The sequence below is a fragment of the Cavia porcellus genome, unplaced genomic scaffold (assembly GCF_034190915.1).
Source record: "Cavia porcellus strain 051 isolate PalLab524CR breed Dunkin Hartley unplaced genomic scaffold, mCavPor4.1 scaffold_13, whole genome shotgun sequence".
Classification (NCBI taxonomy): Eukaryota; Metazoa; Chordata; class Mammalia; order Rodentia; family Caviidae; genus Cavia; species Cavia porcellus.
In genome coordinates this window covers 5,532,159-5,546,847 of record NW_026947496.1, presented here as the reverse complement: position 1 = coordinate 5,546,847, position 14,689 = coordinate 5,532,159, and the positions used below count along the sequence as shown (strand labels likewise).

Below are 14,689 nucleotides of genomic sequence, written 5' to 3'. Positions count from 1 at the left end.
GGGAAGGAGCAGCGGAGCTCTGCGGTGCGCGGCGGAACGTCAGGCCGAGCAGCCAGACAGAAAAGCTACGAGCTGCGATTCTGTGCCCGTGAACTGTGCAGAAGGACCAGCTCAGGAGCCAGACAGTGTCGGAGGTCTCGGGGCAGTCGCAGAGCTCGTGTTGGAGGTGAGGAAATATTCTGAGATCAGAGCATGTTGGAGAGGATGCACAGGGCTCCGCCAGGCTTCTGTCCCCAGCACGGGACTTCAAACAGTTACAGAACTACAGGACATCGGTCCTTATCAGAAGCCATCTAAGTGTCCTTCGCTGTAACATTGGCAAGTTCTGTTGTCAGCTCCACTCTCACTCACCTACAGGGGTGTACTGTAATCCAAATAATTGTAATTCCTTTTCCCATCCTCCTCGAGGTCAGGAAAGATCATCATCGTAATCCCTTTGAAACATTACTGGAATCCCGGCAAGCTGATTCCACTCTATCACCTCTAATGCAACCCGCATCAAGAATAAAGACACTGAGACATATTTACAGTTAGGGGCAGCCAAGGGATCCTGAGTCTGGTCCAGGTGAGGATTCACAGAACCAAGGCCTCGACCCAAAGCATCACTCAAGGGTTATGAACGCATGAAGAAGGGAGTGGCTGGAGGATGAGTGGGGGTGAGAAGGGTGGGAATTAATTGCACGAGTCTGTGAGATGGGCTTAGCTAGGCCAGAAAGCGCCTCTGCAGTGTGCAGAGAGAAGGGCCTGCATTTAACTGCAGTCGCATTTAAATGTTTAGGAGTTCATTGCTTCAGTTTCTGATGTGTAAACTTTGTGCCCTGGGAAGTCATAGCCTCTCATCTTGAGGCTCGAACCCAGTTATTCCTGGAGCTGCGTGGCTCTGCCATCCCACTGTCTCAACCATTTATGGGAGACACAGGGTGAGGAAACGGGAGACCGTCAGCTGGCTTCAAAGGTTACACATCAGTACCTCAGCTCGCCCTATTTACATTGCTTAGAGCCAATTGAAGGGGAAGGAAATAGCTTAGCCAGCTCTGCACATATCCGTACGCGGGGACGTGGCCTGGTTTAGCTGATGCAGAGAAGACCTTCTGCCTTCAAGGAGAGCCATCCAAACGGTCTTCTGCATGTGTACGCAGCTGCATCACCAGTTCCACACATTTGGGGAACCGTTTTCAGAAGGCAAATTACAGTCTTACTCAGATCCTCCCAACTCTACTTTACAGCAAAGCTTTCCTTGCACACCACACTAATTCTTCTGTTTAACTTTTAAAATGTTGCTGCTACTCCATATCTTCCCATTTTTGTCCTTTTGTGTTTATGATCACCTTCCTCCTTCCCTCTCTCCCTTTCTTTTTCTCCTCCTCCTCTCTTCTTCCTTTGTTCTCTGTCTCTGTCTCTGTCTCTCTCTCTCTCTCTCTCTCTCTCTCTGTCTCTCTCTTCTCTTTCTTTCTTCCTTCTTAGTGGATTTTTTGGATAGGGAGACATGAGGTATACCTTTAATATACCACCTTGGCCTATCCTTGATACACTGTGATTTCCGTCGTGTTGGACACACAGAGGATAAGTAAGGTAGCCTGGTGGGCATGAGGAGGGTGCCAGTACCTGTGTCCCTAGGAAGCCCCTGGGACTCTAGCACCCACCTAGGGTGCAAAAAGCTGGAAAGAGTGTGGTTCCTCACCTAGCAGAGAAACAGCCAGGCATTGCAGACACAGATAGCTTTCCTTGACCCCATAAGAGAGCTGAGGTTGCAGGGTAACCAAACAGTCTAAAACTGAAGGAAAAACAGTTGCACCAAAGCAGAAGTGGGACATAGTAACATTCACATTGCGGGGGGGGGCGAAGATGGGTTCTCCCCTCAAGAGGCTGAGAAAACTTCAAGTAACACTCAGCATCTTGTGAGCTGCTCAAGTCTAAGTGTGGATCAGAAGGAAATTCTAGGATCAAGTACTCAAGCTGAGCTTATGCATTCTTGTAGAAAATATAGAAGAAAAATGGAATTAGCACTGTGCTCCCCTCTGCCAAAAAACTGAGAAATTAGGCCTTAAACAAATGAAAGACTTCTCTGCAGAGAAAATGAAAATATACATACAAGGGAAGATATACTCGCAAAGACATATCTGACCATCATATGTGTCCAAAATGTATGACGAACTCTCAAAACTCAGTAATAAGAAAAATTAAAGATGAGCACGTGTTAGAGCACACACCTTGAACAGTGCGTATGAGTGTTATGTAAACCCAGGAAAGCATGCTTTACTCTCAGAAAATGTGAATTAAACCTCAGCCAAACTCGGACATATCCAGCTGAACGGCTGAAATGTAAAAAGGAGTGGAAAACACCCTGCTCGGCGAGGATGCAGAGGACTCCACACTCCCGGCTGGCGAGAATTGAAGGCGGTTTGGCTGCAGGTTGTCGGGTGTAATGCGAGGTTGTCGGGTGTAATGCGGGACGGCGGTCGGTTGGCTCCTTCCAAAAAGAGGGTGCAGGGCCAGGGCGGAAGGGCCCCTTCCTGGGCCAAATTCGTGTCCCCTGGTTAGACTCAAGTAAGTGCACCCATAAAATAGCAGCCTACACACATGTACCGGGAGTGGGGCTCGAACCCACGCAGACTTGTGTCCATTGGATCTTAAGTCCAACGCCTTAACCACTCGGCCATCCCGGTGACAGCTGGTCTCCTCTCCTTCCTATTTACAATTTTCATCTTTGAAGGATTTTAAGTTAATGCTTGTGAAACCTAAAGCTTAAAAGAAAGCACCTTTAACAAGGGTCGTTTACCCCTAATTTGCGCCACACTCATGCTCCTGTTAGGGGAAGAATCACCCCGACCCCAGCGGCAGCATTAAAATAAAGATTATGACTTTAAGAACAAGAAAGCCGAGGATACAGCGGGGAGGGTCACTCCGCCGGACTCTACTCCGAAAAAAAGCAAATGGGAAGCGGGGTGCGGCCGCCTGGGCCACTCCCAGACCCCAGGAACCGGTTCTGCCGGCTGAATCCAACCCCACCGGAAGGACACTGTTGCCTGCCCGGCCCATGCCCGGCCCAAGGGTGGCCTGTCACCTAGAGGGGCCCCGGAGTCAGCGTGGGGAGCCCTGCACCCGCCCTGGAGGCTGAATCCACGCGGACTTCGATGGCGGCGCTCAGGCCCTCGGTCCGGCCCTGCGGAGGGGGCGGCCCCACGCGGGACCTGCGCAACGGCTTTGTTGATGTTCCTTACTGAGATTCCTTACTGTTATCATAAAATATACTTTTCTAGAGTTTAAACGACGATATGTGACAGCCAAACGGGTCATGGAAAAATGTGTGGAAAATACCTTTATGACCCAAAGCACAGAAAGTAACTTTAAAAAAAAAAAAAAAAGAATCTTTAAAAGCCAAATAGTTTAGCAAAATGCTGATATATTTTGCTCCATCTAAGTCAAAGACATGTTCAAGGAAGGCCACCGTGGAAAAGTAAATAGGAATGACAAAAGTGGAAGACATTGGAAATATTCTTAAGTGACAAGATCTCAATACATAAATAATAAAACATGAAAAGTATCGAGATCATTGGGAAACATGGAAAGACTAGGAACAGGATATTCCTCAAAAAGTCCAGGAAATATTAAACGTATTTTAAATATGTAATATTATTAGCAATTTATAAAATGCAACACAAAGCGAGCTGTTACCCGCCCCCTTGGGACCGGCAGAATCGGAAGGCTGGGCGTGCGCAGGGGTGCAGGCGCGCTGGGTCCTGATGGCTCCGGGATTTACACTCGGGCCAGCACCGTGGGGAAGGGCAGCAGTTTACTGGAGTGAGATCGCCCACGCCCGGTTATGCGGACCTTCGGGCGCCGGTCGTGCAGCACCCCACGCACACCCAGGACCGCGAGGTGCAGACTGTGTGGATGTTAAGGGCAGCCGTGTCTTTGGCCTTTGCAGTAAATAAGGAGGGACGCGCGCGCTCCTGGGCACCTCGTGCAGCCTTGGGGAGGAACGAGACGCGCGCGCCTCAGGACACCGCCTCAAACAGAAACTTGCAAAACATCCTCCTCTGTTCACACTGTCTATTTCTGGCCACTCAGCCCTGCGCAGACGCTGCCTCTGCCTTTGGTCTGTCTCCTTTGGGATCCGCTGGGCGAGGGGCGAACCGCCGCCAGGGTCCCGACCGGCCCAGCTCGGGCAGGTGGGAGGGTGTGTGCGATCCGGTCGCGAATACACAAACAGGTAAGCGGAGGGCTACGGTTAAGGTTGGCTTTTAACTGTTATACAGAAGTAAAGGAGCAGGTAGGCGGCTGTTTCCGTAGTGTAGTGGTTATCACGTTCGCCTAACACGCGAAAGGTCCCCGGTTCGAAACCGGGCGGAAACAGAAGTTGAGCTCTCTTTTGTGACTTTAGTGTGAATCCCTTCTGCATTTCAGCCTTCTCTCACAGCAGCTTTCCTTGGCAACCCGAACAACCTGGAGGAGGGGATGGAGACCTAGCTTGTCCCCAGCGGGCCACGGAAAACAGAAACAGACCAGGCACCATTATTAAGCCTGGGCCTCTTACTCTGAGAAAATGTGGGGAGCTGGGCTTGGGGCAGTGCAGGTGTTGGGGCGCAATCAGCGCAGGAACACATTTCTAAAATAGCAAACTTACAGACATTTCATGATAAATTAGAAGTCTCTGACCAAGTTCCTGTTCTTTCTGCTGAATTGAATTGACCTTGCTGGCCTCTGCAGCCCAGCTGAGCGCTGAGTCAGAGTAATTCTCTGCACCTTAAGGCGCCCTGGACTAATACCAGGGCCCCCTCCCTTATGCTAATGCCCTTAACTCTGCTCACTGTGTCCCTCCCCTTGTTCCCAGCGTGTTTCTGTATTATGATAAACAATCCCTTGGTTTCAAGACCAGCCTGCCTGTCACTATAGGACTCAATGTGTGTAACCAATTATGTAACGTTTAGTCACTTGCTTTGTACCTCCCACTTGTAAATTCTATATGAACTAAACTCTTCCTAAATTCAGAGTCGTCCCCTTTGGGGAATTCTGTGACAGTCGACAGTCCACTGGCATGAAGTCTGCTGGAGTAAAGATTAAAGGCTGCCTTCTTACCTCCTTGGTGTGAACAGTCTTCCTTTGGGTTTGGTTTGGCTTGGCAATTTTCCCACAATAAAGGTACTGCACTCGGTCTTCCCAAAGGCCTGTGCAGCGCTGGGAAGAGGGCTCCGCACGGAGAGCTCAGGGGTGGATGCCAGGAGAGAGGCTCAGTCCCTGAGGCACAGAACCTGAGCTCCGTCCAGACCGCCAGATGCCAGACGTAGCCCAGTCAGCGGGGTTTTCCAGATAGAGCCAAGAGGATGGTGGAGAGAACAGAGGTGAGAAGAGAAGGAAAGAGAGAAAGAAAGAGAGAAAGAAAGGAAAGAAAGAAAGAAAGAAAGAAAGAAAGAAAGAAAGAAAAGAGAAAGAAAAGAGAGAAAGAAAGAAAGAAAGAAAGAAAGAAAGAAAGAAAGAAAGAAAGAAAAAATTTTTCCCAGAAAAATTGTAGGAGTGAAGCTGCCAATAACCGAATCAAGGAGGAGCTGAGGTGGTGAGGTTATGGGGCCCCGCTCAGCTGTAGCAGGAGGAAGGGAGGGGGTGCACGGGTGAACCTGGAGTCTGGCAGCGCAGTTGACTGCACACACAAATTGTGAATGGCAGTCATGCAAATAAATGAGGTCATCAGGGACGGATCATAGGGAGAAGGTCCCCGGACCACACTCTGAGACAGCCCATCCTAGAGGTGGCCAGTGCAAAGACCTAGATGTGCATGACTGTCACCGAGGTCCTGAGAAGCCGGTGAGGTGAGGGACAGTCAGGACTGCAGTGCTTGAGAGTCAGCGGAAGAAGACGTGGAAAGAGGGACAAGGTGTCTACCACCTGGGGGAGACAGGGAAGGATGGTCGAGGTGTTGAGGTCCTCATTTTGTGTTTGTTCTTTGCCTGTGACAGCTTGCCGAGTGCTCTGCCACCAGCCATACCCCAGAGCTCACTGGCGACCTGGACCAGACGACTCCATGCCATGGTGATGACAAAATGCTGGAGGTTTTGAAGGACAGGAGAGCCCACGGCTAGGAAACCTGGTAACTCTTTAGAGATTGTTAAATGCAGTCATCGGAGAAATGGGGCATTAGCTAGAGGAAGCTGCGACATCAAGAGCAGCTTTTTAAAGACAGGGTCGCGTGGCACACTTGTGTGTTCGTGGCAGCTGGCACACATCTGCCAAAGGCAAACTGTTCTTCAGTCAAGTGCAATTCCTCACACTCCCTTGAGGAGGAGGATTGTTTTTGAGAACTCTGTGATAGCAACTTTTCACCTGTATGTTTTAATTCCATGTTCCTCTTACATTTTACCTTTTCAGGACAAAGAGATGCAAAGGCTGGTCCTGGAACAGCTATGCTTGAATGTCACACAGAGCCAGGGCTCAGTGACCTGCTCACTGCCCTCCCCCAGCACCACCTCACAGACACTGTCCCCCTCCTGCTGCCTGTCACAGTAATGGTGGCTCCGGGAAAGTGGCGCTGTTTCCTGGCAGGGAACACTGACCTTCCACCTCGAGTCGCAGGAAACAGGACCAGAGTGCTCGAAGGCAGTCCACACAATGGAGGTCACGCGAGAGGAGAGCTGCAAACCAGTCCTCAGTAAACACCTGTGCCTCTGAAACTCAAGTATTGAGATACAGTGTACTTGTGGACTTTCAGGGGGAAGTGGAACCCTAAAAGCAGAGACAAGTTGGGAGGGGGAGGAGGGTTCTTCCGGTGTCGTGGTCCTACCTCTAACCTGAGCACACGGCGGAGAACTGCACCACCTTAACCACCTTGCTGACCGCTGGGCTCCTCACTTTTACCCACTCTGTGCTTCACGGGAAGGACCTGGGCAGGCTCAAGACCCACCATGGAGGAAGTGGCCCTTCAGGATGTGCCTGGGAACTTTACTTGGAGGAGAGGGCTTTGCTGGGTCCATTCCCAAAAAAGCTCAAGAGACATCATGTCAGAAACACTGAAGAACCTGGACCGACCAGCAAACTGAGCATGGGAGCTAATGCCGGAGAAGAAAGCTTAAGAAGTGACAATGTAGAGAAACAGACAAATACAAATTATGGAACCAAGGTAGAGAAATAGTCCTTTGGACAGCAGCCCCTAGAGCTGGCATGAAAATGCTTGGCACCAGCCAGCTGAAAGCTTTCACGTGCAAATCCCCGACTGGTCATTTTCAGTATATGTGTCCCGTCAGCTCTGATGGTGCGCTTGAATGATGCATCAGGCATCTGAGGTGAAGTTGTCAGCCTGTAATGAACATGGGATGATTTCCAACCTGCAGTGATTTCCAGTCCTTCCCAGAGCAGGCAATAAGCAGCCCCGGAAGGAAACCCTATGAATATAAGCAAGGTGGGAAATTCTACTCCAACTGCAGAGAAGGAACTCACATTGGAGAGAAGCCCTTTGTGTCTAGGAAGATGCTGAAGCCTATGCAGGGAAGCAGTGTGGGAAAGCTTTCAGCATGCACAGTCATTGTAAAATACATGATAGAGACCATCTCTGAGTGTTTAAGGAGTGTGAGAAAGCTTTCGTCCATGACAGCAATTATAAAACACACGAAAAAATTCACACTGGGGAGAAACTCTATGTGGGTCAGCACTGTGGGAAAGCCTTCAGCAGAACGATGTTGGGAACCATGAATTCACAGTGGCTAATGTTGCATCCTTCCCTAAGGGATAGATGGAGGCTTGGGACTGTGCTGTCACTCGTTTGAGACTTCCCCACTAACGCTTGAGATGGCCACCCTCTCCCACCCACTGAGACTAAACTAACACTACTAAGATGAACAAGAACATTCCAGAGCAAGGTCCTTCTTAGCATAAGATCACGTCCACTTGAATCCTCCCAGGACTGTCTGTGTCACTGACCTCTGAATCTTCTGCCAACCTGGAATCTTCTGCCAGCCTTCCTAGCACTGTAGACACCAAGGCATTGCACACACACAATAAACAGTACTTTGGAGTCTCTGGATCTTTGCCCATCCTGAGGCATTGGCCTCCTGGCTCCTCATCATGCATTACTAAATTTGTCTCTGTTTCTTATTTTATCCTCATACAGGCAGCTGGGGATCTTGGCCAAGTCCCTACTGTAAACCCAAAAATCGAGTTCAGTCGTCTGAGTATTGTAATCTTCTACTTTTCCTCTCAATCCAAAAAGTTATATTTGAAATCCCATTGAGACGTTATTGGAATTCCAGGCAGTCAATTCCAATCTACCATCAGCAACGCAACCCACAGCGAGAGTAAAAACTCCAAGACATATTCCAAGTTAAGGGCAGCCAGGGGGACCCAAGTCCATTTCCCAGGACATGTGGACAAAGGCCTCGATCCTAGGCCTCTCCCAGCATTTATTCTCTTGTGAAGAAAGGGGGAGGGTGTCTCTCAGGGATGAGTGATAGTGAGGATGCCAGGGATTGTTGAGTAACGAGCTGGCAGGCCAGGTGCAAGGATGGCATCTCTGTAATTTGCAGAGATAAAGACATGCAGAAGATCAATTTACTTAACCTGATTAAGGTAGCAGGGGAATTGTTTTGGGGGACTGTTGCTTCGGTTTTTGATATGCAAACTCTTGTACCCAGGGGAGTCATCTTGAGGCTCCTTTCCCAGTTGACATTCCTGAAGCTATCTGCTATGCATCTCACCAGCTCAATCCTGTAAGTGGAGAGCACCATGCAAGGATGTCTAATGGCTATAGATTTTGCACATTAGCACCTCAGCTAGCCTTATTTGCAATGCTTAGAGCCAGCTGAAGAGAGAAGGAAATACCCTAGCCAGCCTCTCACATATCAGTATAGGGAAATGAGTCCCCAAGTAATCAAATTCACAGTAATTGTTTTTTTTTTTTTTTTTTTTTTTTTTTTTTTTTTTTTTTTTGGTCTTTTTTCTTTTTATCGGTACCAGGGATCGTGCTTTCAAGGCAGGTGCTTATGCAGCTGAGCTAAATCCCCAGCCCCACAGTAATTGTTTTGAATCCAAAGGGAGACACTGGAGTTGTCTCCCACAGGTCTCCATAGAATGAATCACTGTTAGAGACATAACAGTACTCACCCTAGAGCAAAACCATATGTATGTAAGCAGTGTGGCAAAGCGTTCACACACAAGGCTGTTGTGAAAAATGTGAAAGAACTCACACTAGAGAGAAATGCTATGTATACAAGCAATGTGGGAAAGCCTCAGAATTCACCTCTACTGTCAAACCCATGAAAACTATCACACTGCAGAGAAACCCTATGTGTGTAAGCACTGTGGGAAATTTTAACTGCAAACAGCACTTATAAAATACATGAAAGAAAGCTGGGCATGGTGGTGCACACCTATAACCTCAGCACTCAGGAGGCTGAGCCAGGAGGATCATTGCAAGTTCAACACCAGCCTGGCCTACAGAGTGAGCTCAAGGCCAGCCTGGACTGCATAGTGAAACCTTGTCTCAAAAATACAAAAAAGAAATAAAAAACAAATACACAAAAAGAACTCACATTGGGGAGAAGCTCTGTTCAGAAGCAGTGTGGAAAAGCATTTACCACTCAAAGCTGTTATCAAACCCATGAAAAAACTCATTGGCAAGAATCTTATGTTTGCAAACAACTGGGTGTTGGAGAACACTACAAAGTGGCTTTGAGCAGGATTTAAAATGAACTTATTGGCTTTCTGTGTTTATCTATGAGTCTGTCCTCAGCTTGGCCCCTTGCCTGGTGACAGGAGCTGATTCATAGTAAAGAACCTCTATGAATCACTGGTCCTGGCTGAGGCCTGTGATGCCAGAGATGCCTCCAAAGGCGAGGTAAGGCCACCGCTGAGGACAGCTGGCTCCAACTCCAGTTAAGTAGATAGAGACTGCCCCTGCAGGCATCTCACTCCTGCAGTCTCATTCGGCCCATAAATGTCATTATGGAGCTAAGACAGTTCTCCTACATTGGGATAATGTATTACTTGAGGAAGTCCCAAGGTCCTTCTCAGTCCCCACGCCTTCCTCAGTCTCCACACTCTTTGTTTGGACCTAATAAATGGAAGTGGTCCAGGAAGCTCTTTGTCTTAGTCCTCTTGATAGCCAAGAGTAAACAGTTCTGCAAGAGGCTTTCCATCCTCCTGAGCCCTGAAATCATATGACTTGTCTCATTTAGTTAAGCCTTCACCATACACTTGTTTGGGAGATTGGGGATCTCGGTCAGACCCCGGTAATTGGGAAGGCTTTCACTTGTTGCAAGTCACTTTGTATTCATGACCAAATTCATACTGGAGAGAAACCCTATGTATGTAAGCAATGTGGGAAAGCATGTCCTTGTCACAATTCATTTTATAAACACCATTGAATACACACTTTGTAGAAATTCTATGGCTGTAAAAGCTTTCACCAGTCACAGTGACTTTCAAAAACATAAAAGAATTTGAGACTAGGGGGTTAGCTCAGTGGCACAAGTGCCTGCCTGGCAAGCACTAGGTTTGGAGTTTGATCCTTGGTACTAAAAGAAAAGAAAAGAATTCACAGCAGGGCATGGTGGTGCACTCTAGTAATCCCAGTACTCAGGAGGCTGAGGCAGGAGGATTGCCTCAAGTTTGAGGCTAGCCTGGTCTACACAGTAAGTTCAGGGCCAGCCTGAATTGCATAGTGAAACCCTGTCTCAAAAAGCCTAAATAAATAAATAAAAAGATTTCACTGTGGAAAGAAACCCTATGTATATTAGAAATGTAGGAAAGCATTCAGCATACACAGGTATTGTCAAATACATGAAAGAAATCATGCTGATGAACAACCTCATGTATGTAAGTAATATGGAAAAACCTTCAATCATTCCAATTATCATGACAGGTATTAAAAAGTCACAGGTAAATTAACCATAAATATGAATGAAACACTGAGAGGAAAGGACACACAGAGGCAAAAAAAAAAAAAGCCCTTTATCAGGAGTAAGGAAAATCTTCAGCAGACACAGCTATTAACACATACATGGAAGAATTCACAGTGGAGAAAATCTGAACATATCGAGGCATCTGAAAAGGTTATGTTTTTCCAATGCATTCAAATACATCAACGAATTCACCTGGCAGAGAAGCGATGTGCATGCAGTCATAGAAGAAGACCCTCCAGTTCTTCCAGTTTCCTTGAAATACGTGAAGGAACTCACACTGGAGAGAAGCACCATGCAGAAAGCATGAGAAAGCTTTTGGGCTTCCCATGACCTCAGAAGACATGAGCGAACTCACACGCAGGTGAGCGTAAGTGGTGGAGAAATCTTCATTCACGTGTGACTCTTAAGCAGACACTGCATTGTGGAAAAAACTATGCCAGTGTGTATCGTGGGGACACCTCCAGCCTTAACCATTTACTCCATTAGTATGTGTATTTTGTGGGGACACCTCCAAGCATTTGGGTTTATTCATATTGCAAAGGAACACTGTATAGTGAGAACCAGCTCTGTACAGGCTGTGCACAGTAATAAAGCAGACTGGATCAAAGCCCAGGGAGTTTGCTCAGGCACAAGGCCTACCATCGAAACATTTTGAACATTTCCACGTAGCACAAACTCATACAGGTAATATGAAAATGTGATGTCAATTATTTCTGTGTAGAATTCTGCAGAAAGCATACAACTGAAGGATAAATGTCATGTGTTCATCTGTAACTCGCTTTTAAAGAAGGTGGCAGAAGAATGTACTTGCAAGTTATATATATATCAGGGATCAAATTCATGACCTCCTTCCTACCACGCAGGGCTTAGCCTCTGAGCTAAATCCCCGGCCAGTGGTGCTGATATTAAAGTGGGAGGGCAAGCAAGGTAATTGCAAAGGAGGCAGCAATGTTCAGAGATGCGACCCCAGGACATTTACTGATCCCCAACAATCCCTACTTGCTAAAACAGAGATCTGTGAACTCCCGTCCTCAAGCGGGGTCCCGACACCCCAAAGGCATGTGAAATGGGGACACTTTTCCAGGGCCAGGGATGCGGCTCACGGGCACAGGACCTGCAGGGCCCGCGCGAGGCCCCGAGTTCGATTTTCAAAGACCCCCTTCCCGCTGGGGTCACTTTCTCCGTGCCCCAGTCCGAGTAACTCCGGCTCCCCGGGCCCCCAGGCCCCGGGAGGAGCGGAGCCTTGCGGCCCTCCTGCTCACAAAGCGGGGCTGCCCCTCGCGGCCTGTGCGCCGCGCACCCTGAGGGCCCCCGGAACGCGGCTCCCCTGCCCCGCTCTGGGCGAGCGCGCGGTGCCCGGGGAAGTCGAGAATCGCGGGTTCGCGCACCGGGCGGGCTCGGAGCGGAGGAGCTGTCGGGTGCGGGATCGGACTGCGGAGGTTCGGTGCCCGCGGTCTCTGGGGCGCCCACACCCGCTGTGGGCAGCAGGCGGAGCTGCTCGGGGGGCCCAAGGGACCGGACGGCAGTGCGCATCCGCGGCACCCCGCCCCCGGGTCACCCCGCTGCTTCTCCACCCAGGGCCGGACCGCCGGGAGAGCACTCTGCGCCGCTGGGCCCCGGGGGCACGCGGGTCCCGGGGGTTCCAGGCCGCCCCTCGGCTGGGCTCCAGGTCCGCGGACACACGCGCCGCAGGGGCGCCCACCTCGTCCCTCTCTCGCCCTTACTGCACGAGGGCGTAGACATAACCCGCGCGCCCAGCTGCGCCCTCGCAGGACTCCGGACTGACTGCTTCTTCAGGGCCCACCAGGACTGCGCTGATTTCCAGCCCAAGGCGGTGGGTGCGGGCTCCCCCCCCCCCCGCCCGTGCCTTGTCCTTCCGGAGCCGGGGCCCAGCTCCTGCAGCCTTGTCCGGGGGTGGGGCTTCTATGCCCTCTGGCCTTCCTGAGGGGTCAGTCACACCCAGCGCTTTTCACACTCGAGGGTCCCAGGAGCAGGTCTAGGGTAGGGAGCTGGGGTTTCTGTTCTGGGCAGAGGCCTGTCTGTGCCTTCACTTGGTGGGGGGCATGAATAAGAGCTGGTTCTGGCTGGGTGAGGCGGCACACGCCTGCAATCCCAACACTGGGGAGGCTAGGCAGGAGGGTCACTTTGAGCTTCAGGCCAGCCTGAGTGGCAAAGTTAAAAGGCCAGCCTGCACTGTATAGCGAGACCTGTCTTTAAAAAAAAAAAAATAGTTGATCACTTTGATTCATTCCGTGAACCCTTATAAACGTGTTCTGTGTGTCCGGTGCTTACTAAACACTGGGATTATATTTGAGAACAAAACAGAAAAAAATGTCACTTCTCTTTCTAGAGGGAAGATTAGAGAATTTGTTTAAATACAGCATTTATAAGATATTAGATCATGTGATAACAAATGCTAAGAGAAGTATTGTCAGGGATGGACGTCAGGGTCGTTTGATCTCCTGTCTCTAAAGAAAGAATACTAGTGAGTGAACAAAACTCTGAAGGAAAAGAATCAGTCCAGGGGAGCCCTTCAGACGGAAGAAACAGTGCCCCAATATGGAGTGTGAATGTGGAGTGTCCCCAAGTGCTAGAACAACCGCGGATAAGGTTACTCCACTGCAGTAAAAGGAATGGAGACCTTGGCAGGACGAAAGACTCTGGAACACATAACCTGTCCCAGCGAGAGCCCCGTCATTCATTTTGTTCAGTAAGTAAAAGCTGTGCTAGAAACCATTTCCTGTATGGCCCGTACGGGGATCGAACCCGCGACCTTGGCGTTATTAGCACCACGCTCTAACCAACTGAGCTAACCGGCCACACGGTAAACTATCTCTATTCTAATGTAAAAAAAGTCGATCACACTCTCGTGTTGGTCTACAATAAGTTGTTTCTAAAGGATTCATGAGTCGCTTTCACCCTCACTTCCCCGCCCTCCTGTTCCCACGCGGCGTGGAAGGCGCGCCCGCCCGGAGCCCGAGGGATCAAGTCCTCGCGTGGAGCGGCTTCCTGCGTCCACAGGAGCCGGACGGGAGGAGTAGATGGCGTCCTACTCCCACCGACTGACAGATGGGCTTCGGGCCGCACCAGCATCCGGAAGCCGAGAGTAACCACCAAGAGGACCCGAGCCCAGGCACCTGGGAGTCAGCAGGGAAACAAGTTCGCATGTGAGCCTGTGGAGGGCGCAGGATAAACAGGAGAAATGCAATCTCAACGATGCAGGAGTATATCGATTATCTGCATGGACAGGGCTTAGTAAGCGCAGTGGGTGAAGTGCACAGCTGGTGGAGAAAGAGGGCCCAGCCCTGCCACCGAGTAGTTTTCACACAAGCACTCGGAGCTCTCCCTTCTGGCTCACTCTGTTTTGGGTACAGGCCAGGGAAGGGAGGTCAGTTTAGGAGTGGCGCAGTGGAATACATACACAGAACACTAACAATGCGACAGATATTGTATATTTTCCATGCATGCATGCATACTTCATGTACATGCATGTGCAGAACAAAGCTGCAGGAAACTCCTGTGAGCCCTCAGCCAGCGGGGCACACTCTGGACCCAGCACCTCACAACCCCGACACACACCCCACCTGCACCTGCTTCCCCTCCAGGCCTTCCCGTCAAGGGCCAGGCTGTTGGCCTCTTGGAGTGGGTCCCAAGGCCTCCTGTGTGAGTCCTGATTCCTTTCTTTTCAGGTCACTGGCTTGCACTAAAAAGGTGCAAATTAGATAAGGAACAGAGGGCCATGGGTCTTGACATTTTCAACACTCTGACCATGGGAGAGTTTCTGAACAGACAATCAGAGATGC

At 49.8% G+C, this 14,689-nt stretch overlaps 3 non-coding genes across 3 annotated transcripts; 1 reads left to right on the top strand and 2 right to left on the bottom strand.

Annotated features, from left to right (window-relative positions):
* Nucleotides 1-2,583: 2,583 nt before the first annotated feature.
* Trnal-uaa (transfer RNA leucine (anticodon UAA)) lies at nt 2,584-2,666 on the bottom strand. Its single transcript has one exon. It is a non-coding gene; the product is annotated as a tRNA-Leu (tRNA).
* A 1,617-nt stretch (nt 2,667-4,283) lies between these two features.
* Nucleotides 4,284-4,356, top strand: Trnav-aac (transfer RNA valine (anticodon AAC)). Its single transcript has one exon. It is a non-coding gene; the product is annotated as a tRNA-Val (tRNA).
* A 9,275-nt stretch (nt 4,357-13,631) lies between these two features.
* On the bottom strand, nt 13,632-13,705 carry Trnai-aau (transfer RNA isoleucine (anticodon AAU)). Its single transcript has one exon. It is a non-coding gene; the product is annotated as a tRNA-Ile (tRNA).
* Nucleotides 13,706-14,689: the final 984 nt, after the last annotated feature.